This window comes from Canis aureus, chromosome 10 (assembly GCF_053574225.1).
Source record: "Canis aureus isolate CA01 chromosome 10, VMU_Caureus_v.1.0, whole genome shotgun sequence".
Taxonomy (NCBI): Eukaryota; Metazoa; Chordata; class Mammalia; order Carnivora; family Canidae; genus Canis; species Canis aureus.
Window position 1 is genome coordinate 52,607,074 of NC_135620.1, and position 23,464 is coordinate 52,630,537.

Sequence of the window (23,464 nt, forward strand, 5' to 3'; positions counted from 1 at the left end):
AGAGAAATAGGCAGAGGGAGAAGCAGGCTCCATGCAGGGAGCCCGATGAGGAACTTGATCCCAGAACCCCAAGATCACGCTCTGGGCCTAAGGCAAGCACTCAACCGCTGAGCCACCCAGGTGTTCCATCCTTCTCTAAGCCTTTTGACCCCTGCTTTCACCATCTCCCACAGCAGTTCTGACATTTCTACTTAATTTGTTATGAACCTGTAGCATTCTCTAAGCTCTTAAGAGCCATCCAGGCAACATGTTACAACTGTTTCTCAGGGTTCTTGTGAGGGTGTTGAATCCCATGTCCCAGGAGAATGTTCCCATATTGATAACCTCTTTTTCATCCAACTTTAGGTTCAGCTTTGCCCTGCTTAGATCAAGTATCAGAATTCTCAGAATATAGTCCTTTTTATATTCCCCTGGCCTCTGTCAGTATATATTGGTTATATTCTACAGCTCTGTTAAAAATACTCCCTTCCGGGATCCCTGGGTGGCGCAGCGGTTTGGCGCCTGCCTTTGGCCCAGGGCGCGATCCTGGAGACCCGGGATCGAATCCCACATCGGGCTCCCGGTGCATGGAGCCTGCTTCTTCCTCTGCCTGTGTCTCTGCCTCTCTCTCTCTGTGACTATCATAAATAAATAAAAATTAAAAAAAAATACTCCCTTCTTCCCTTATCATGCCCTGGTCATTTGTTACTTAATCCTAGTTATTGGTCTAATGGCCAGGTTAAGATGTTGGGATAATCCAGATGGGGAGGACCATTTTTTATAGAGCAGAGATTTCTGCATCATCTTCAAGCCAGGGGGAAAACTTTTTTTTTTTTTTTTTAAGAGAGAGAAAGACAATATGTAGAGTTGGTAGAGGGATAGAGGGAAAGGGAGAAAGAGAATCTTAAGCAGGTTCCACTTCTAACATGGAGCCAGATACGGGGCTCAATCTCATAACCCTGAGACAGTGACCTGAGCCAAAATCAAGAGTCAGACGCTTAACTGACTGAGCCATCCAGGCACCCCCCAAACTAACTTGTAACAAGAAGGAGTGGGCAACTCATAAAGATCTCAAGGTTATAAAGGCTCCAGGAAACTGGGAATTCTAAATTTTCAGGTAAATAGACCCAGATATTCCCATCTCATGCCTCCCATTTCCACCCCTTGTCAATCAAAATTCTAACTTAGGTGTAGCCAATTTACTATGACTGAGAATTTAACTTCTCTGGAGCTCTTCAAAATCTCATAATTAAGCCCTGAGCCTGATCTTGATCCTTAGGTTTTTCTACCCTCTGGGGGCAGGAGATGATAGACTCTATACATTGCCAAGAAGGCCCTTTGACTTTTACACTCACCCTTTTTCCAAAGTATCTATTACTCTCTCAACAACAAACATCCTATTATTTCTCAAATGCCTGACACATCGTTTTCTCCTACCCCCATGCATTCCATTCCTCAGGCAAAACATCCCAAATTATCACTGGTAAAAATCTGAACAATTGCATTACTATCACATGCAGGCGCTAACAATGCTCCACCCACCACTAGTGATGGTCTCCTCATTGTCTACAGGCTGGTGAGTGATCCCACTCTCAAATCTCATTTATTTTTAAAAATATTTTATTTATTTATTAGAGAGAGATTGAGAGAGCGTGTGCACACGCAGAGGGTCAGAGGGAAAAACAGCCTCCCCACTAATCAGGGACGCCCTCCCCACCCCTGTCCCCCCTTCCCGCCAATGCAGGGCTCTATCCCAGGACCCTGAGATCGTGATCTGAGCTGAAGGCAGCTGCTTAACCAACTGAGCAGCCAGGTACCTCTCAAATCTCATTTTAGGATTTGCTTTCTTATATCACTCCTGGCAACAGTTACTGTTAATCAGGTTCCCCAGAAATCAGACAGTGATTTGAATCCAGAAAGTTTATTGGACAGGCGCTTAGGATCACTTGTGGGAGAGTGAATGAAGCAGGATTTGGACAGAAGTTGCTGCAATTCATTCTCAAAAAAGTCTCAGTCCAGGAGCCTGGCTGGCTCAGTCAAAAGGAAATGTGACTCTTGATCTTGGGTTTGTGGGTTTGAGCCCAAGTTGGGTGTACAGATCACTTAAACAAACTTCAAAAAAACCAAAAAAAAAAAAAACCAAAAAAAAAAAAAAACCAAAAAAACCCAACCCCAAAACAAGAAAGCCTCCATCTATTCCAGGCAGAGTATTGGAACTAGGATGGTCCTATTTGGGGCCAGGATAAACAGGTCTTTTTACCCTGAAACTATCAGTTTTTTAATATAATTGCCTTGGGGAAGAGCGCATGATTTTTATTTTTATTTTTTTGAGGGCATGATTAAATTAATTAATTGATTAATTTTTTTGTACTCATGATATTTGTTTAGATGCAATGATATATTTACATTACATATCATGTAACATATAACTATTGCTGTTTTACACTTTCACATTTAGAAAATGATTCTTCTTACTCAAATTCTTTATAGGTATCTATAATATTAGTTTTTGTTATTTTATTTTTTTATATATCACCTACAAAGGCATTTTTAAAATCTTTTTTTATTATTTATTTTTTTTATTGGAGTTCAATTTGCCAACATATAGCATGACACCCAGTGCTCATCCCACCAGGTGCCCAGTCACCCCAACCTCCCTTTCCACCCACCTCCCTTTCCACTATCCCTTGTTCATTTCCCAGAGTTAAGTGTCTCTCATGTTTTGTCACCCTCACTGATATTTTCCCTCATTTTCTCTCATTTCCTCTTTATTCCCTTTCACTAATTTTTATATTCACCAAATGAATGAGACCATATAATGTTTGTGCTTCTCTGATTGACTTATTTCACTCAGCATAATGCCCCCCAGTTCCATCCACGTCGAAGCAAATGGTGGGTATTTGTCATTTCTAATGGCTGAGTAATATTCCATCGTATACATATACCACATCTTCTTTATCCATTCATCTTTCGATGGACACTGAGGCTCCTTCCACAGTTGAGGTATCATGGACATTACTGCTATAAACATCAGGGTGCAGGTGTCTTGGCTTTTCACTGCATCTGTATCTTTGGGGTAAATCCCCAGCAGTGCAATTGCTGGGTCGTAGGGCAGATCTATTTTTAACTCTTTGAGGAACCTCCACAGTTTTCCAGAGTGGCTGCACCAGTTCATATTCCCACCAACAGTGCAAGAGGGTTCCCCTTTCTCCACATCCTCTCCAACATTTGTTGTTTCCTGCTTGTTAATTTTCCCCATTCTCACTGGTGTGAGGTGGTATCTCATCGTGGTTTTGATTTGTATTTCCCTGATGGCCAGTGATGCGGAGCATTTTCTCATGTGCTTTTTGGCCATGTGTATGTCTTCTTTGGTGAAATTTCTCTTCATGTCTTCTGCCCATTTCATGATTGGATTGTTTGTTTCTTTGCTGTTGAGTTTAATAAGTTCTTTACAGATCTTGGATACCAGTCCTTTATCTGATAAGTCATTTGCAAATATCTTCTCCGATTCTGTAGGTTGTCTTTTAGTTGTGTTGACTCTTTCTTTTGCTGTGCAGAAGCTTTTTATCTTGATGAAGTCCCAATAATTCATTTTTGCTTTTGTTTCCCTTGCTTTCCTGGATTATCTTGCAAGAAGTTGCTGTGGCCAAGATCAAAAAGGGTGTTGCCTATGTTCTCCTCTAGGATTTTTTTTTTTTTAAAGATTTTATTTATTTATTCATGATAGTCACAGAGAGAAAGAGAGAGAGAGAGAGAGAGAGGCAGAGACACAGGCAGAGGGAGAAGCGGGCTCCATGCACCGGGAGCCCGACGTGGGATTCGATCCCGGGTCTCCAGGATCGCGCCCTGGGCCAAAGGCAGGCGCCAAACCGCTGCGCCACCCAGGGATCCCTCCTCTAGGATTTTGATGGATTCTTGTTTCACATTTAGATCTTTCATCCATTTTGAGTTTATCTTTGTGTATGGTGTAAGAGAATGGTCTAGTTTCATTCTTCAGCATGTGGATGTCCAATTTTCCCAGCACCATTTATTGAAGAGACTGTCTTTTTTCCAGTGGATAGTCTTTCCTGCTTTGTCGAATATTAGTTGACCATAAAGTTGAGGGTCCACTTCTGGATTCTCTATTCTCTTCCATTGATCTATGTGTCTCTGTTTGTGCCAATACCACACTGTCTTGATGACCACAGCTTTGTAGTACAACCTGAAATTTGGCATTGTGATGCTCCCAGCTCTGTTTTTCTTTTTTAATATTCCCCTGGCTATTCGCAGTCTTTTCTGTTCCCACACAAATCTTTTTTTTTTTTTTTTTTTTTTATTTATGATAGGCACACAGTGAGAGAGAGAGAGGCAGAGACACAGGCAGAGGGAGAAGCAGGCTCCATGCACTGGGAGCCCGACGTGGGATTCGATCCCGGGTCTCCAAGATTGCGCCCTAGGCCAAAGGCAGGCGCTAAACCACTGCGCCACCCAGGGATCCCCCCACACAAATCTTAAGATGATTTGTTCCAACTCTCTGAAGAAAGTCCATGGTATTTTGATAGGGATTGCATTAAATGTGTAAATTGCCCTGGGTAGCACAGACATTTTCACAATATTTATTCTTCCAATCCATGAGCATGGAATGCTTTTCCATCTCTTTGTGTCTTCCTTGATTTCTTTCAGAAGTGTTCTGTAGTTTTTAGGGTATATAGATCCTTTACCTCTTTGGTTAGGTTTATTCCTAGGTATTTTATGCTTTTGGGGAGGGCGTGATTTTAAGTGAAGCAGCTCTTCTTGGGAAGGTTGTATGGGGTGCTTAACTGCAAACTGTCAGCCATTAACACTCTCCTTAGCTGGGAGAGTGAATGCTTCAGTTTTGAAGTGTGGAGATCTGGGGAGCGCACCACAGCAGTACTAAAATACACTTCCTATTGTTTGAACCATTTACAATGGGACGATATTCTTTGTTTTGTGTAGTAAAAATGTGTTAAAGCATTTTTTTGAAAAGACTATATTTTAAGTAATCTCTACACTCAATATGGGGCTTGCAGTTACAATTCCAAGATCAAGAGTCTCATGCTTTACCAACTGAGACAGCCAGGCAGCCCTGGAGCATTTTAAAATAAGCAAACGGGGGTCCCTGGATGGCTCAGCGGTTTAGTGCCTGCCTTTAGCCCAGGGCGTGATCCTGGAGTCCCGGGATGGAGTCCCACATCAGTCTCCCTGCATGGAGCCTACTTCTCCCTCTGCCTGTGTCTCTGCCTTTCTTTCTCTCTCTCTGTGTCTCTCATGAATAAATAAATAAAATATTTAAAAAATAAGCAAACAAAAAGGAGAAATTACAAATTACCCATAATCCTTCCACCAAGAATTAACCACTGTAAATATTTTGGCATATGTCCTTTCAGAATTTCAAATTCAAAATTATATTGTGTGTATGTGTGTAGTTTTACAAAAATGAGCATATTAAATATATGGTTAGTAGCTCTTTTTATTTTATTATTTTATTTATTTATTTATTTTTTAAAAAGATTTTATTTTTATTTATTCATGAGAGAGAAAGAGAGAGAGAAAGAGGCAGAGACACAGGCAGAGGGAGAAGCAGGCTTCATACAGGGAGCCCAACGTAGGACTCGATCCCGGGTGTCCAGGACCAGGTCCTGGGCTGAAGGCAGCGCTAAATCGCTGAACCACCCGGGCTGCCCAGTAGCTCTTTTTAAACTTAGCAATGTTTTATAAGCATCTTTTCATATTTACATACTTCTATAACATCCTTTTTTTAGACTGTATTTTTTAGAACAGTTTTATATTTATAGAAAAAATTGAGCAAATAATATAGAGAATTCCCATAAACCCCAATCCCACCACAGGTTCCCCTATTACTAAATCCTTGCATTAGTGTGGTACATTTGTTACAATTGTAACATGACCCAAGCCGAAGCAAGTATTGATGCATTATTATTAAGGTTCATAGATTATATTAAGTTTCACCCTTTGTTTTTTGCAGTTCTACGGATTTTGACAAATGCATAATGTCATGCATTCACCATTACAAGTATCATGTAGAATACTTTTAGGACCCTAAAAATGATGTATACTTCACCTATTTATCCCCCTTCCCTAACCTTTGGCAACCACTGATCTTACTGTGTCTATAATTTCATCTTTTATAACATCCTTTTGGGGATACCTGGGTGGCTCAGTGGTTGAGCATCTGCCTTTGGCTCAGGGCCTGATCCTGGGATCCAGGATCAAGTCCCTCATTGGGCTCCTTGTGGGAAGCCTACTTCTCCCTCTGCCTATGTCTCTGCCTCTCTCTCATGAATAAAAAATAAAATATTAAAAAAAAAAAAGACTGTATAACATCCTTTTTAATGCTGCATAGTATTGCCTCATGTGGATTTATCTTGCCAACCCCCTATTATGGGACACTGATGCTGTTACATGACTTAAAGAAAAGACTAGAATGGTAATACCATAGCAGCAAATCAAATTTTGCTGAGCTGGCACAGGATTTACTTGCCCACATACTCAACCTTAACTTATTCCGGTATTTTATTATCTTTGGGCAAAGGAACCTTTTCGATCTCACACACTATCTTGGAAACCAGAAGTAAACATCTGGCATTCACTCTGATGGGAGAACCAAAGCAAAGCTGTAAACACCATCTGCTAATTTTTCCTTCCAAAGGAGTCTTTCCAAATTTCCGGAGGGTTCTCTTTGCAAATTCCTCACAGTCACAGCAGCACCAGAAGCAAATGAAATCATTGAGATTTCTAATGAAGTTCTGGGCTAGGAGGCTGAGCTTACAGAACTTCCTCTTGCATAGATCTGTATCCTCACAGGCTGCCTCTACTCTCCTTCCGTTGGTTCCAGTCTCTGCCTCCTCAACCAGGACAGCAATGTATAGATATGTACTTTGTGCTCACAAAAGTGCCTGATTGAGGGGTCCAGAGAAGGCTAAAATCTGGTTGCACTCAGGTTGCTGAGTTTTATACCCTGGTATTGTATCCACAGAGCCCAAAGCAGGGCTCAATCCCAGGATCCTAAACTCATGACCTGAGCTGAAACCAGAGTTGGAAACTTAGCTGACTGAGCTACCCAGGCGCCCATTTCTTTTACTCTTCTACGGGATGACCCTTACCTCACATGGTTCTTTCTCTTTTTTACTAGGTTTTCTACTGTTTTTCATATCTGGTTCTCTATCTCTCTCTTTGATTTTTTTTTTAAGATTTTATGTATTTGAGAGAGAGAGAGAGAGAGACAGAGATAGCAACAGAGAGCCCAAGCTGGGAGAAGAAGGGGAAGCAGACTCCCCACCAAGCAGGGAGCCCGATGTGGGGCTAGATCCCAGAACCTGGGAGACCACGACCCAAGCCGAAGGCAGACGCTTGACCAACTGAGCCACCCAGGCACCCCTCTCTCTTTGATTCTGTCAACTACCCAGTAGCTTTTTGAGGTTGGTCATTATATCTCTGCTCTGAAAACTACATTTCTGAGCTTCTTTTGCCAACTGAATACTAGTTAGATTCCATCAGTGGGAGGCACTGGCAGGCAACTGGAGGGGGAGGAAGGAAGAAGTCAGGGTAATTCTTCCTCTCTCTTATGGCTGTGAGAGCATCTTCTAGCAGTGGCTGTGATCTCCCTGGTTTCCACTTTCCTTCCTTCCTTGGTTCCAAGTCCTGCCTACCCTCTTCCAGGCACATCTTGTTCCCTCTAGAGCCATAATAAGAGTTTGTTGTGTACTTTTTCAGTCTGTTATCTATGTTTAAATATCTAAATCTACAGTTATTTATTTAAAAAAAATTTCTCTTCTAAGTAAACCCTATGCCACATGTGCGGCTTCAACTCATGATCCTGAGATCCATAGTCTCATGCTCCACCATGTTCTGCCGACTGAGCCAGCCAGGCACCCCTTGAAATCTACATTTATTAAATTAAATAAAAAAAAAAAAAAAGAAATCTACATTTATATCTATGTCTGCATTTATATCCATCTATCTAGTTGTTTCTTTTCTACAAAAGTGGATACAATATGCATTATTCTGTAACTTGCTTTTTACTCCACAATGTATTGTGACAGTTACTGCCAAACTGCTCTACCAAAAGATTTCACCAATTTGTACTGCCATCAACAGTATATAAGTATGCTTATTTCTCCATCCACAATGGCATTGGACGTAATTAATCCTTCTAGCTTTTGCCAATTTGCTAGGTGAAAAATGAGGCCTTTTTTCATTTTTAAAAATTATTGGTCATGTTGACCATATTTTTTATATGTTCACTAGCTATTTGCACTTTTTTTTTTTTTTTTTAAGATTTATTTATTTCAGAGAGAGAGAGAGAAAAGCAGGCTCCCCATCTTACTGCTATGGGCACTCTTCATTCTACCTGTTTTTTGTTTTTTTTTTAAGATTTTATTTATTCATGAGAAATACAGAGAGAGAGGGAGGCAGAGACACAGGCAGAGGGAGAAGCAGGCTCCATGCATGCAGGGAGCCCAACATGGGACTCAAACCCAGGTCTCCAGGATCAGGCCCTGGGATTAAGGCGGCACTAAACCACTGAGCCACCTGAGCTGCCCCCATTCTACCTTTTTTTTTTTTTTTTAACCTAACTTAAATGCTTCAATTTTCCATGCAGTCTTCTGGGTGCCTGGGTGGCTCAGTCGGTGAAGCATTTGCCTTCAGCCAAGGTCATGATCTTGGGGTCCTGGGATTGAGCCCCGCGTTGGGCGCCCTGCTCAGTGAGGAGTCTGCCTCTCCTTCTCCCTCTGCCTCTCTCCCCTACTCATGTTTTCTCTCACTAGCTGTGTGTGCTTTCTTTCTCAAAAAAAAAAAAAAAAAAAATTGAAAAATCTAAAAAAAAAAAAAAAAAAATCCATACAGTCTTCCTTGATTTCTCAAGTCTATCCAAACTTTCTCCCCTCTCTACTCCTGAGGCATGGAATGTACCACCTAGAAACTGAGATAATTTTCTGCCAGGTACCACCATTATCTGCACACCTGTCTGCTTCCCTCACTTGACTTCCTCAAGAGTATCCTTGTAGACTCATGATGGTTGGCATATGGTAGGACTTAGTAAATGCTGGATAGCTAAAGATTGAGAGCTTGTTATTTTTCCCATCTCTGCTTTTAGATCCATACCAAAAGCCTAGTGTATGAAGGAGGGGAGAAAGAAGAGGAGAAATGGGAGGAGTGCAAGCTGGTGCCTTCGGCTTGGAGTGCCACTTCTAGGCTAGCTGGTGCTGGCACTGTCTAGATACACTGGGAAGGAAAGACTTTGGGCAGGGGTAGTAGAGGACGGGTATCCTGTTCAGCTTCTTCCGGACCCAAAGAGAATTGCCATTGGGATTCACACCTGGAAACTGTCAAGTATGAGTCACCCTTAGAAAGGTGAAGTTTTTGTTTCTTACCTCATTTCCATTTCTTAAGAAAGGGTTGTGTCCATGGGGGAATAGGAGACATCAGGCTGGACCAGAAGTGGATGGTCAGAAACCTGATTCCCACCTAAAGTAGGAAGGAAGAGGAAAAACCGAGGCTGGTGGGGAAATCTCACAAGTCCTTATCTGATGAAGGAGGCTAGCCTCTGGTTTCAGGGAGGTCTACTCTTAAAGGCACAGGCCCAGCCCTCCAAAGGTTTTCCCTTCCTAATCCGCCATGGCACCATAGTCTTCTGATTCCTTTTCTACTTCTCCCTTTTATTTTTTTAAAAAGATTATTTATTTATTTACTTATTTATTTATGAGAGACAGAGAGAGAGGCAGAGACACAGGCAGAGGGAGAAGTAGGCTCCCTGCAGGGAGCCTGATGTGGGGAGCTCAATCCCAGGACCCTGGGATCATGACCTGAGCTGAAGGCAGCTGCTCAACCATTGAACCACCCGGTGCCCCTCCTTTTCTACTTCTCTAGTCACCATTTTTCCATTCTTTCTCTGCTTCCTCTTCCCATGCCCTATTTGTCAGTGTTCCAGAGGGTTAATTTTAATCCTATTTTCCATTCTTCTAGACAGACTTGCAAGAATTTGACTGAGGTAAAAAAACTTAAGGTCAGGGATGCCTGGGTGGCTCAGTGGTTTAGCACCTGCCTTCGGCCCAGGGCATGATCCTGGAGTCCCGGGATCGGGTCCCATGTCGGGCTCCCTGCATGGAGCCTGCTTCTCCCTCTGCCTGTGTCTCTGCCTCTCTTTTTGTGTCTCTCATAAATAAATATGTAAAATCTTAAAAAAATAATCTTTTTTTTAAGATTTATTATTTATTTATTCATGAGAGACAGAGAGACAGAGAGAGAGACGGGCAGAGACACAGGGAGAGGAAGAAGCAGGGTCCCTGTGGGGAGCCCAATGTGGGACTTGATCCCAGGACCGCAGGATCATGCCCTGAGCCAAAGGCAGAGTCTCAACCGCTGAGCCACCCAGGCGTCCCTTAAAAAAAGAATCTTAAAGTCATCCATGAGTCCTTTCATTTCTTCACACTGTGCATCTAATCTGTGAACAAATTTTTACGGCTCTACCTTCAAAATGTACTCAGAATCCTAGCCATTTCTTTTTTTTAAAGATTTTATTTATTTATTCATGAGACACACACACACACACACACACACACACACACAGAATGGCAGAGGGAGAAGCAGGCTCCATGCAGGGAGCCTGACGTGGGACTCAATCCTGGGTCTCCAGGATCACACCCTGGGCTGAAGTCAGCGCTAAACCACTGAGCCACCAAGGCTGCCGAATCCTAGCCATTTCTTTTTTTTTTTTTTTTCCTAGCCATTTCTAATCACCGTCAGTGCTACTACAATTCTACAGTACTACCTAGGACTATCATTTCCTGCTTGGATTACTGCAATAATCTCTAAATGGTCTACCTTCTTCTTCTTTTTTTTTTTTTTTTTAAGATTTTATTTATTCATGAGAGACACAGAGAGAAGGAAGAGATATAGGCAAGAGGGAGAAGCAGGCTCTCTGTAGGGAGCCCGATGTGGGACTGGATCCCAGAACTCCTAGATCACACCCAGAGTCCAAGGGAGATGCTCAACTGCTGAGTCACCCAAGCACCCCAAACCTTGTCCTTCTTCTTCTTTTTTAAAAATATTATTAAAAAAAATAAAAATAAAAAATAAAAATAAAAATTTTATTTATTTATTTATTTATTTATTTATTTATTTATTTATTTATTTATTCATGAGAGACACAGAGAGAAAGAGGCAGAGACACAGGCAGTGGGAGAAGCAGGCTCCATGCAGGGAGCCCGACGTGGGACTCGATCCCGGGACTCCAGGATCATGCCCTGGGCCGAAGGCAGGTGCTAAACCACTGAGCCACCCAGGGATCCCCCAAACCTTGTCCTTCTTAAGCTTATGCTCAGTGTAGTGGCTAAAATGATCCTGCTAAAAAGTTAGGTCATTTTCCTTCTCTGCTTACAACTCTCCAATGGCTTTCAGCTATCTTAGAATAAAAGCTAAAATCCTTAAAAAGATTTATAGGACCCTATGTGATTCAGTCCCCTGTTTTTTCTCTGGCTTCATCTCCCACCATTCTCTTTGCTCACTCCATTCCATTCACTGTTCCTAGACCATAGAAGGTGAACTTCCATCTCAGGGCCTTTGTACTGTGTTCCCTTGGATTGGCATTTTCTTTTCCTAGATATCTGCAAATATTTCACTTCCTTCAGGTCTTTACTCAGATGTCACCTTTCCCTGGCCATCCTTTATAAATTTCAATCATGGATGCATTCTATCTCCTTTCCTTGATTTTTTTCTTCTTAACACTTCTCACCATTACTATTAGTCATTTTCCTCTAGAATATAAACTCTGTGAGAACAGGATTTTTTTTTTTATTTTTGAGGTGGGGAGTCTCTTCTATATGCTGCCATATTCCCAGTGCATAGGACACTGCTTGTTATACTACCAGCACTGAGTAAATGCTTGTTGAATGATCAATGAAAATTTTAATTGCTCAAGGAGTATCAGTATATCACACATGTGTACTCCTTACCTCTTTCTGATTTCTTTTTTTTTTTTTTAAGATTTTATTTATTTTTTCACAAGAGACAGAGAGGCAGAGACACAGGCAGTGGGAGAAGCAGGCTCCATGCAGAGAGCCTGATGTGGGACTCAATCCCGGTCCTGAGATCACACCCTGAGCCAAAGGCACGATGCTCAACCTCTGAGCCACCCAGGTGTCCCTCTTTCTGATTTCTAAACTCACATTCTCACCTGAACATCTCTCCCGAAAATTTGGCATCATCTTAATTTGGACAGCTGAACTCATTATTACCTCCTGTGACACTTCAGTAAACCTTACTTCTTTCTTGTTTCTGTTAAAAACACCCACCCCCTGCCCCAGAACTTGGTTTTTCTTCTTTATGATTTATTCTCTCATGTAGCAGGTCTTCACATGGGAGTGTTGTTGAGTCAATCCCCTAAATCTTGGTTTAGTTTATCCCCTAGTCTCCATCTGCTGTTTCTGCTTTTTTTTTTTTTTAAAGATTTTATTTTATTCATGAAAGACAGAGAGAGAGAGAGAGAGAGAGAGGCAGAGACAGAGGGAGAAGCAAGCTTCTTGCAAGGAATCCGATGTGGGACTTGATCCCAGGTCCTGGGATCACGCCCTGAGCTGAAGGTAGACGCTCAACCACTGAGCCACCCAGGTGTTCCTGCTGTCTCTGCATTAGTTCAGGCATGAATCTGTTACTGCAGAAGTCTGCCATGTAGTCTCCAGTTCATTTTATTCACCGCTACCATTTTAATTCTCTTAGTGAAGAGTTTTATTCAGCTCATTGCTCTTCCACAAACCAGTGGCTGCCCATTATTTATTGAATTAAGTATGCAAATAGTCCAGAATAGATGATTTGCTATTTTCTGCTTACGTTATCTTCCCCCTACTGGAACACCCATCTTCTTTCATAGTACCCTTCAAAGTACAAATATTCTCTGGATCTCTTTCTTCTTCTTCTTCTTTTTTTTTTTTTTCTTTAAGATTCCATCTATTTATTCATGAGAGAGAGAGAGAGAGGCAGAGGGAGAAGCAGGCTCCATGCAGGTTGCCTGATGCGGGTCTCGATGCTGGGTCTCCAGGACCACACTCCGGGCGAAGTTGGCGCTAAACCGCTAAGCCACCGGGGCTGCCCTATTCCCTGGATTTCTTTTTTTTTTTTTTAATTTTTTTATTTTTATTTATTTATGATAGTCACACAGAGAGAGAGAGAGAGAGAGGCAGAGACAAAGGCAGAGGGAGAAGCAGGCTCCATGCACCGGGAGCCCGACCTGGGATTCGATCCCGCGTCTCCAGGATCGCGCCCTGGGCCAAAGGCAGGCGCTAAACCGCTGCGCCACCCAGGGATCCCCCTATTCTCTGGATTTCTGAAGAGAAAACAGGGCTGAAGAATTAGGCATGAGAGTGTACACATTCTTTTTGTTATTTTTAAAAGATTTTATTTACTCATTTGACAGAGACAAAGAGCTCAAGCGCAAGTGGGGGGCCCCCAGGGAGAAGCAGATTCCTTGCAGGACTCTCGGATCATGACCTAAGCCTAAGGCAGACGCCTAACCGATTCTGTCACCCAGGCTCCCTCAGTGTACACTATCATTATGTACCTAGAAAGTGTAGAGATGTAAATCTTTCCTAATCCCTTAGCCAAAAGCCAATTTTTCCATAGTAATTAATGCACCTGTTAGGCCATTATCACTCTGATTTTTCCTGGAGTTAACTGTTAATGCTTCAATTTCTCTCACCAAGTAGGAACTTTTGGGAACAAAGATTCATCTCATGCAGTTATGAATCTTCTATGCACCTGACTCCAAGAGACAAAAAAATGCAGAAGGCAGTAAATGTTTGGGATTGGATTACCTAGTTTAAAGCGCTGGATGTCACAATTGGAGGGAGACTTAGAGGTCACCTTCTAACCAATCTTTGTAAATGGGGAAAATGAGACCCAGAAAGAATAGGACTTGTACCAGATCACTGATCGGGGACCAAAAGCCAGACATTCTGATTCCCAAATAGGTCTCATTATGAAGTCTTTGTGCGTCCTTTGGAGATTCTAGCCTCTCAGGTTCTCGCCTGGGCTGCTTCTCCAGCCTCTACGCCTTACCCTCTCAGTAGCCTCCCCCGCCCCTTTCCCTTTCTTTAGGTCAGCAAAGTCCATCCGCTCCAACTGCAGCGGTCCAGGCAACTAGAGTTGGGCAGTACGAGAGAGATTAGCTACGTCACCGTCGGCTCCTCCCATTGGCCCAAGGAGGGTGGAGCGCGACGCCATGACGTCAGACGCCCTAGGGGGCGGAGCGGTGAGGGGAAGGAGGAGGGAAGTAGGACTTCAACATGGCGGCTGTGGCACTGGCGGTGGCTACGGTGACGGCCTGGCCCGAGGCGGGCAGAGTTGGAGGTGGTGGCGTTCGCTCTCCCTAGGGGCCGTCAGGAGCTCAGCGGGGACCGAGCCTGGGAGGCCGTCCGACGCCAGCACCTTTCGGGTTCTGGGACATTAGCGGCAGCGGTGTTCAGGTGAGGGGGCCTCCCGCTGGGAGAAGTGGGAGAGGGGCGGAGTTGGGGGAGGGGACCGGTACCGGGAGACGGATGGGAGAGGATTCCCTGGGAGGAGGTTGGAGGCCGAGCGGGAAGAAAGGAGCTATAGTTGAGGGGGTGGGAGGCAGAAGGGGCCAGAGATCCGTGACTTGGGGAGGATTCTGGGAGAAAGGTCGGAGTGAGGGGACCAGAGTTGAAGGGGCGGAAGGCAGATGGGATGCGGGAAAAATGAGTTCGGATTAAGGGGACTAATACCTTACTGAAAGACAGGCGCGGTAGATGTGTATCTGGCTGGAGTGAGAGCTCGGTGGGAATTAGAGGATTTCGGGGAAATGGACCCAGGTTTTAGAAAAGAAGGCAAGTGATCGGGAGTTGAGGGTGAGTTGGGGAAGTGAGATGCAGATTTACTTCTCCGTGAGGCGTTGAGATTAGGGAGAATGGGAGGACACCGGAGCCAGGGTGAGGGGGTCTTTGGGGTGTCTTTGACGTTGTCTGACCTTCTCCAGTGTGTTTATCTTGCCTCTTTTGTTTATTTCTTGGGTGGGGACTTAGCCATGCAGCCCACCTGGGCCTCAGAAACAGTCCCAAATCTTTATTGTGGAACCTCAAGTTACTTTTCATTTATGTGATTTCTGTCAGGGATCTCTGACCTTTGGTTGTCTCCACACATACTTGTTTCCAGACTAGCCTCTTGAAAATGAAAATACATTTTATATCAAGCTGGAATAAAAATTTGTGTTTTTAAACACCAGAGAGTGGGATGCCTGGGTGGCTCAGTGGTTGAGCGTCTGCCTTTGGCTCAGGGTGTGATCCTGGATCCCAGGATCGAGTCCTACATCGGGCTCCCTGCATGGAGCCTGCTTCTCCCTCTGCCTATGTCTCTTTCTCAGTCTGTATCTCTCATGAATAAATAAATAAAATCTTTTAAAAAAGATAAAATAAACACCATAGAGTGTTAGAAAACCAGATTTCGTAATTTTGTTAACTATTAAATATTTTGTGTTCTAACCCTACTTATTATTGTTTTCTCTTTCCTAAGTTTTAGTTATTAGCATTTGGGAAATTGAATAGATAGGATGTTTCTCTTTGGAATTTTGTCACATTAGATGGGGGAAGACAGGGCGTTTAGTATTTAGTGATTGTTAGGTGGTTTTTTTTGTAATATTTTATTTATTCATGAGAGACAGAGCGGGGGTGGGGGGTGGGGGGGCAGAGACACAGGCAGAGGAAGAAGCAGGCTCCATGCATGGAGCCCGATGCAAGACTTGATTCCAGAATTCCGGGGTCACCACGTGGGCTGAAGGCAGATGCTCACCCACTGAGCCACCCAGGTGCCCTAGCTATCTAGTTCTTTATAGTTAATGTCCTAAACTTGTTAGACTGAAAGTTTATGTATTATTTTATAACAAAGAATATGAAATATTCAGAGCCTAAAAGAACTACATTTTCTGCATTAACCTATTAAGTGGAGTTTTATAAATTAAATTTTTATTTTTAATCTGTCTTATTCAGTCTTTGTTACCTGTTTTGTTTTTTTTTTTTGTTTTTTTTTTTTTAGATTTTATTTATTTATGAGAGACACAGAGAGAGAGAGAGGGGCAGAGACAGGCAGAGAGAGAAGCAGGCTCCATTCAGGGAGCCCAGATGTGGGACTCGATCCTGGGACTCCAGGATCACGCCCTCAACCACTGAGGCCCCCAGGCGTCTCTCTGTTACCTGTTTGTTCAACATTTATTGACTGCTGTCTGTTCCATTAAGAGTCATTCTAATTATGGAAAGGGGAAAATTAATGTTTCTCTAACTTACTAACTTGCTATCCCTCATTGGAAGGAAAAGTGTTACTTTAGAAATGAAGACAATGGAGGAAAATTAAACTGTGTGGGTATAAGAATTTCCTCAATTTTTCTTTGACTCAATGCTTCATCATGACATATTTTATGTGTATCTGAAATATTTTTAAAGTTACTTTTATTGAAATATTTTTTTATTTCTTAAAAATAATCTCTACAAGCAATATGGGGCTCGAACTCACAACCCCAAGATCATGCTCTCCTGACTCAGCCAGCTAGATGCCCCTGAAAAATTTTATTTTTTATTTTGATTTCCAAGACGACTGTAACAGTATCCTGATGTGATAATATTAATTAAGTCTGTAGACAGTTCTTATCAATAGCTGTTCACATTTCTTAGACTGGGCAATGTCACTTTATCTTGTGTGTCCGTCCTCCCTTCTTTCTTTCCTTCCTTCCTTTTAAAGATTTTATTCATGAGAGAGAGAGAGAGAGGGGCAGAGACATAGGCAGAGGGAGAGGGAGAAACAGGCTCCAAGCAGGAAGGCTGATGTGGGACTTGATCCTGGGACTCCATAGGGGAGAGCAGTAGAGGGAGAGGGAGAAGCAGAAGCGGACTCCCCGCTTAGCAGGGAACTCGATGCAGGGCTCCATTCCAGGACCCTGGGATCACAACCTGAGCTGAAGGCAGATGCTTAACTGACTAGCCACCCAGGTGCCCCTGTTTTGAAGTTTTTAACATGATGATGATTTCTTTTTTTTTTTTTAAGACTTTATTTATTCATGAGAGACACACAGAAAGAGAGAGACAGACACACAAGGCAGAGGAAGAAGCAGGCTGCATTCAGGGAGCCTGATGTGGGTCTCTATCCTGGGACTCCAGGATCACACCTTGAGCCAAAGGCAGATGCTCAACCGCTGAGCCACCCAGGTGTCCCAACATGGAGATTATTTTGGGTGTAAACTTTTTTTTCTACAAGCAAACCAACCTCCCCCCCAAAAAAACCCCCCAGTACCATAAACTCATTATTAATCAGGTGATTTTCTTTAGACAGGCTTTTTCAAGAAATGCAAAAGTTAGTATGTGGTACCTTAAATATTAAATAGCTTTTTCTGGGTACTTGGGTGGCTCAGTTGGTTAAGCAGCTGACTCCATTTTGACTCAGGACATAATCTCAGGGTGGTGTGATTGAGCCTTGCATGGGGCTCCAGCTTAAGTCTCCCCCTTAAAAAAAAAAAAAAAAAAGATTTTTCTTAGAATCAAAAAAACCTTGAATTTTAGAAATCAACTGAGTTTAGATTTTGGCATAGCTTGGGCAACCCTGCTTCTATATCATAAAGATTAAGTGAAAATCTGTCGTCTTTTCCAGAATCTAATTTAGGAAAGCCTTTCTGGTAGAGGAAGAAGTAGGGTATTCTTCTTCTAAACTGTACTGGACAATTTTGTAATATTGGAAATAACTTGAATTAAGAGTAATATTTTCCTATGAATTGAGAGTTGTAATTTTATGCTTTAAAAATTTGAGGTGAAAAAAAAAAATAAAAATTTGAGGTGAGGGACGCCTGGGTGACTCAGCGGTTGGGCATGTGCTTTTGGCTCAGGGCGTGATCCGGGAGTCCCAGAATCGAGTCTCACATCAAGTTCCCTGCATGGAGCCTGCTTCTCCATCTGCCTATGTCTCTGCCTCTCTTTCTCTGTGTCTCTCATGAATAAATAAATCAAATATTAAAACAAATAAAAAATAATTTTAGGTGAGAGTAGCAAGATTTTCAAAGGGAAAGGTGCTAAAACTGGACTTATGCTAATGAGGTGGGGCATTGTTAAGCACTTTACATAATCTCTTCATCTTTGCAATGTGATTAGGTAGGCAGGTTGTGATACACATGCTTTTTACCTGTTGAGGAAATTGAGGATCAGTGAAGTTGAGTAATTTAAGGTTACAGATCTAAAACGGTAGAGTCTAAATTTGGACTTGAATTTGTTAAACTTCAGTGATCAAACTATAACTGTTGCACTTTTGTCCCTCTTAGGTAGTCACAGGGTCATTCCAATTCCTAGCAAATGAATTTAAGGTATAACCACTATTTTAAAAATAATGCCTTTTTAAACTACATGTTCTCTTTGTAATAGTGTAACTGGAATGATAAATAGTTCATTAAAATTGTAGTCAAGATGTCATTAGTATTCTAGGAGGAAATGAATACCTGAATATTTTGTACTTAACAAAATAAACTGGATAAACTGGATAAGAGACTAAAAGTTTTCTTATTTGTATTGCTGAGTCAGGTCGGATTCAGTTCTTTAAGGACCCAAATTTGTATTTGGCAGTAGTCTGCATGTGTCTCATAATTCTGAATTGGTCATTATCAGTTGCTTAATTGCTTACCAAACACTTCTAGTGGTTGAGTCACTGAATTGGCTTATGGTAATTGTGCATCTTGTGGTTACTGAGTCAAGAGCCAGCAGTATGTGTTTTGGTTTCCTCACTTCCTCCACAACACTTGATATTGTCAGACTTTTAATTTTTTTTTCTAAATCTAGTGGGCTTGAAATGGTATCTATTTTGTTTTATTAGCATTTCCTTAAGTTGAGCATCTTTTCGTATGTTCATTGGTTATTTGTGCTTCTTTGGTGAAGTGTATATTCAGGTTCTTTGCCTATTTTGAGTTTCTCCTTTTTTGATTGACTTTTAAGACATTTTTATGTATAATTTTGTATACTAATTTGTTAACTAATAGGCTACAAATATCTGCTCTCGATTTGTGACTTCATCTCTTCATAGTCTTTTGGTGAGAAAAGTTCATCAATTTTTTAAAGATTTTATTTATTTATTTGAGAGAGAGAAAGCGCGCACGCATGCAGGAGCAAGGGAAGGGGCAAAGGAAGAGGGAGAAGCAGACTGCTCACTGAGCAGGAAGCCTGACAAAGGCCTCAATCCCAGGACCCTGGGTCTATGACCTGAGCCGAAGGCACATGCTTAACTGACTGAGTCATCCAGGCACCTTGAAAAGTTCATAATTTTAATGAATTGAAATTTTCGTTTTTTTATGGTTTATGCTTTTTCTGTCATTTAGGAAACCCTTCTCTGCTAGGCATACTTAAAAAAAATTATTTAAGATTTATTTACTTTAGAGAGAAAGAGTTCGGGGCGGGGGGCAGTGGGAGAAGGGGGAGAGAGAATCCCAAGCAGACTCCTGAGTGCAGAGCCTGATGTGGGGTTGATCCCACGACCCCGAGATGATGACCTGAGTTGAAATCCAGTTGGATGCCTGGATCCAGCCAACTAACCGAGCCACCCAGGCACCCCAAGTTTTTTTTAACTGTTTTAAGTAACCTCTACCCTCAAAGTGGGGCTCAAACTCAGGATCCTGAGATCAATAGTTGCATGTTCTACTGACTGAACCATCCAGGCACCCCAAGGCCTGAAGTATTCTAAAGCTAATCTTGGGACCCCTGGGTGGCTCAGTGGTGGAGGGTCTGCCTTTGGCTCAGGTTGTGATCCTGGGATCCGGATTGAGTCCCACAGTGGGCTCCTTGCGGGGAGCCTGCTTCTCCCTCGGCCTATGTCTCTGCCTACCCCCCTCCCCCATGTCTCACATGAATGAATAAATAAAGTCTTAAAAAAAATAAAGCAAATCTCAAACTTTCCTGTGAATACATTATGAACCTCTGATAAGGTTTTTTTTGCTTTTAAAACATAGCCACCCACCATGCTATTATCACATCGAAAAGTTATTAGTAATTCTTTATAATCTAATGCTATCCATATTAAAATTTCTCTTGTCTTAAAAGTGTCACTTTAGGGGCATTGGGTAGCACAGTTGATTAAGTGTCTGACTTTTGGTTTTGGCTCAGGTTATCTAAGGGTCATCGGATTGAGCTCCAAGTTAGGCTCTGTGTTCAGTGCAGTCTGCTTAAAATTCTCTGTCTCTCTTGTCCCTCCCACTCATGCTTTCACACATGCTCTGTCTCTCTCAAATCTTAAAAGTGTCATTTTAAAAGCGATTTGCTCCATTCACAGTTCAAATAAGGTCCATAGGGATCCCCGGGTGGCTCAGGGGTTTAGCACCTGCCTTCGGCCTGGGGCGTGATCCTGGAGTCCTGGGATTGAGTCCCACATTGGGCTCCCTGCATGGAGCCTGCTTTTCCTTCTGCCTGTGTCTCTGCCTGTCTCTCTCTCTCCGTATCTCTCATGAATAAATAAAATCTTTTTTTTTTTTTTTTTTTAAATTTTTTTAATTTTTATTTATTTATGATAGTCACAGAGAGAGAGAGAGGCAGAGACACAGGCAGAGGGAGAAGCAGGCTCCATGCACCGGGAGCCTGACGTGGGATTCGATCCCAGGTCTCCAGGATCGCGCCCTGGGCCAAAGGCAGGCGCTAAACCACTGCGCCACCCAGGGATCCCAAATAAAATCTTTAAAAAAACAAATAAGGTCCATATTTATCACTTTCTTTTTTTTAAAGGTTTTATTTATCCACTCATGAGAGAGACACAGAGGGAGAGAGAGGCAGAGACACAGGCAGAGGGAGAAGCAGGCTCCATGCAGGGAGCCCGATGTGGGACTCGATCCAGGGTCTCCAGGATCATGCCCCGGGCTGCAGGCGGCGCTAAACCGCTGCGCCACCGGGGCTGCCCCATATTTATCACTTATTTGGCTTTCATGTCTAAGACATTTAATTACATGATAATTACCCCTTTTTCGTGTGATTGATTCATTGAAGAAACCAGGGCATTTCTCATGTAGGTATGCTGTGTTCAGTATCTGTGCATTCTTGTGGGTTTTATTTATTTATTTTTACTTCTCTCTTCTGTAAACTAATGGTTAGAAGTTTGATTTAATTCATGTTTTTTATTTTTATTTTTTGATGGTGGGGGGAACAGTTACCACACAAATGGTGTTCTGTACTTCCTTTTGTATCACACTGGGAGATATATAATGAATGGTTGCCCCACTTTTAGTGATTCTAGTTGTGTTTAGACGGTGTCAGCCTGATCCTTCTTTTATAATATTCCCCGTTAATCTTGACCTAATTGTTTATTTTTTTAAAAAATTTTATTTATTTATTCATGAGAGACACAGAGAGAGAGAGAGAGGTAGAGACGAAGGCAGAGGGAGAAGCATGCTGCATGCAGGGAGCTTGATATGGGACTCGATCCTGGAACTGTGGGATCATGCCCGGAGCCAAAGGCAGATGCTCAACCACTGAGCCACCCAGGCATCTTGTCCTAATAGTTTAGTATCCATTGATGATACTTGAATCAGTTAATTAGTTAGTAAGTTGTCAAATTACTAACTTAATTAGTAAGTTGTCAAATTGTATCATCATGCTATTTCTGTTATATTTATGTTTTTGAGGTACTATTCTCGTCTAAAGAGCTTTGTGTCAGCAGCAGGCTTATGCTGAAGTGTAGTTCCTATTGAAAAGAGTGGATGAATACGCTTAACTATGAGGACCACTGAGTATAGAATTGTTGAATCACTATATGGTATACCTGAAGCTGCTATAAACACTATGTTAACTATACTGGAATTAAAATAAAAAACAATAAAAAAGGAAAGGAGAATGAATGCTTCATTCTTTTAATTAACCAATTTCAGAGTAGAGTTAGTATAACAGTCATCTCTTCTGGTAACAGGTTTGTTTGTTCGTTTTTAAAGTATCCACACCTAGTGTGGAGCCCAGCGTGGGGCTTGAACTCATGACTCTGAGATAAAGACCTGCGTTGAGATTATGAGTTGGACACTTAACTGACTGAGCCACTTAGGTGCCCCCCCTCCCTTCTTTCTAATTTTTTATTTTATTTTATTTTATTTATGATAGGCACACAGTGAGAGAGAGAGAGGCAGAGACACAGGCAGAGGGAGAAGCAGGCTCCATGCACCGGAAGCCCGACGTGGGATTCGATCCCGGGTCTCCAGGATCACGCCCTGGGCCAAAGGCAGGCGCTAAACCGCTGCGCCACCCAGGGATTCCCCCCCCCTCCCTTTTTTGACTGTTGGTTTCCTTTAAAGATTTTGTTTATTAGAGAGAGATGAGCATGAGTTGTGGGGCAGGGGCAGAGGGAGAAGCAAACTCCTCACTGAGCAGGGAACCTGACATGGGCCTGGATCACAGGACCCTGAGATCATGACCTGAGCCAAAGGCAGATGACCAACTGTCTGGGCCACCCAGGTGCCCCAGCTGTTGGTTTTCTAAGGATCTTTTCTTTGAGTATTATCATAAACTTGTGAATTTATACCATGTGTTTGAAACCTTATAGTCATTTTTTAAGATTTTAAGTAATCTTTAAAAAAGAAAGATTTTTAAGTAATCTGTATACCCGGGGCTTGAACTTGCAACCTTGAGATCAAGAGTCACATGCTCTATCTATAGTCATTCTTTTTGATCTACAAGTTTCATTTTTGATCAAGTTGGTAGGTATTTGGCAGGAACTAAAAATATATATTTTTAAGTTTTATTTAAGTCATCTCTGCACTTAACATGGGCTTTGAACTCACAACCCCAAGATTAGGAGTCACATGCTCTTCCAAATTGATCCAACCAAGTGTTCTATGAGCTTTAAATCTTTGAAAGATTTCTTTCATATACAACAAATGGCCCGGGTTAATCTTATAAATTCTTCCTGTACATCTGAAAATGACCATTTCTCCAATAATTTTTTTTTTTAAGATTTATTTATTCATGAGAGAGAGACACACACACACACAGAGGCAGAGACGCAGGCAGAGGGAGAAGCAGGCTCCATGTAGGGAGCCTGATGGGGGACTCAGTCCTGGGACTCCAGGGTCATGCCCTGGGCCGAAGGCAGGTGCTAAACCGCTGAGCCACACAGGGCTCCATTCTCCAAGAATGAATGCAGAACTAATATCAAGAGCTCAGAATGTGGGTGCCAGGGATGCTCATCAATACTGTCTTTGCTTCAACAAACCTTTTTTTTTTTTTTTTAAAGATTTTATTTATTTATTTATTCATGAGAGACAGGGAGAGAGGGGCAGAGACACAGGCAGAGGGAGAAGCAGGCCCCACACAGGAAGCCCGATGCAGGACTCGATCCCGAGACTCCAGGATCGTGCCCTGGGTCGAAGGCAGGTGCTAAACCACTGAGCCACCCAGGGATCCCCCAACAAACATTTTTATATTAAAAATTTTTTTTAAAAAATATTTTATTTTATTTTTTAAGATTTTAT

The 23,464-nt window shown here is 42.3% G+C and overlaps 1 protein-coding gene across 4 annotated transcripts in view; it reads left to right on the top strand.

The window, feature by feature from the left end:
• Nucleotides 1-23,464, top strand: part of UBAP1 (ubiquitin associated protein 1) — an 84,868-nt gene that overhangs the window by 14,572 nt on the left and 46,832 nt on the right. The window contains exon 1 of one of the 4 annotated variants that reach the window (XM_077912315.1): nucleotides 14,318-14,459. The exons of 2 other annotated variants lie outside the window; for them this stretch is intronic. The gene's annotated coding sequence lies outside the window, so the exon portion shown is untranslated. Of the gene's footprint in view, nucleotides 1-14,317; nucleotides 14,460-23,464 lie in introns of those variants that run through there. One more of the 4 variants, XM_077912317.1, reaches the window with a different exon arrangement.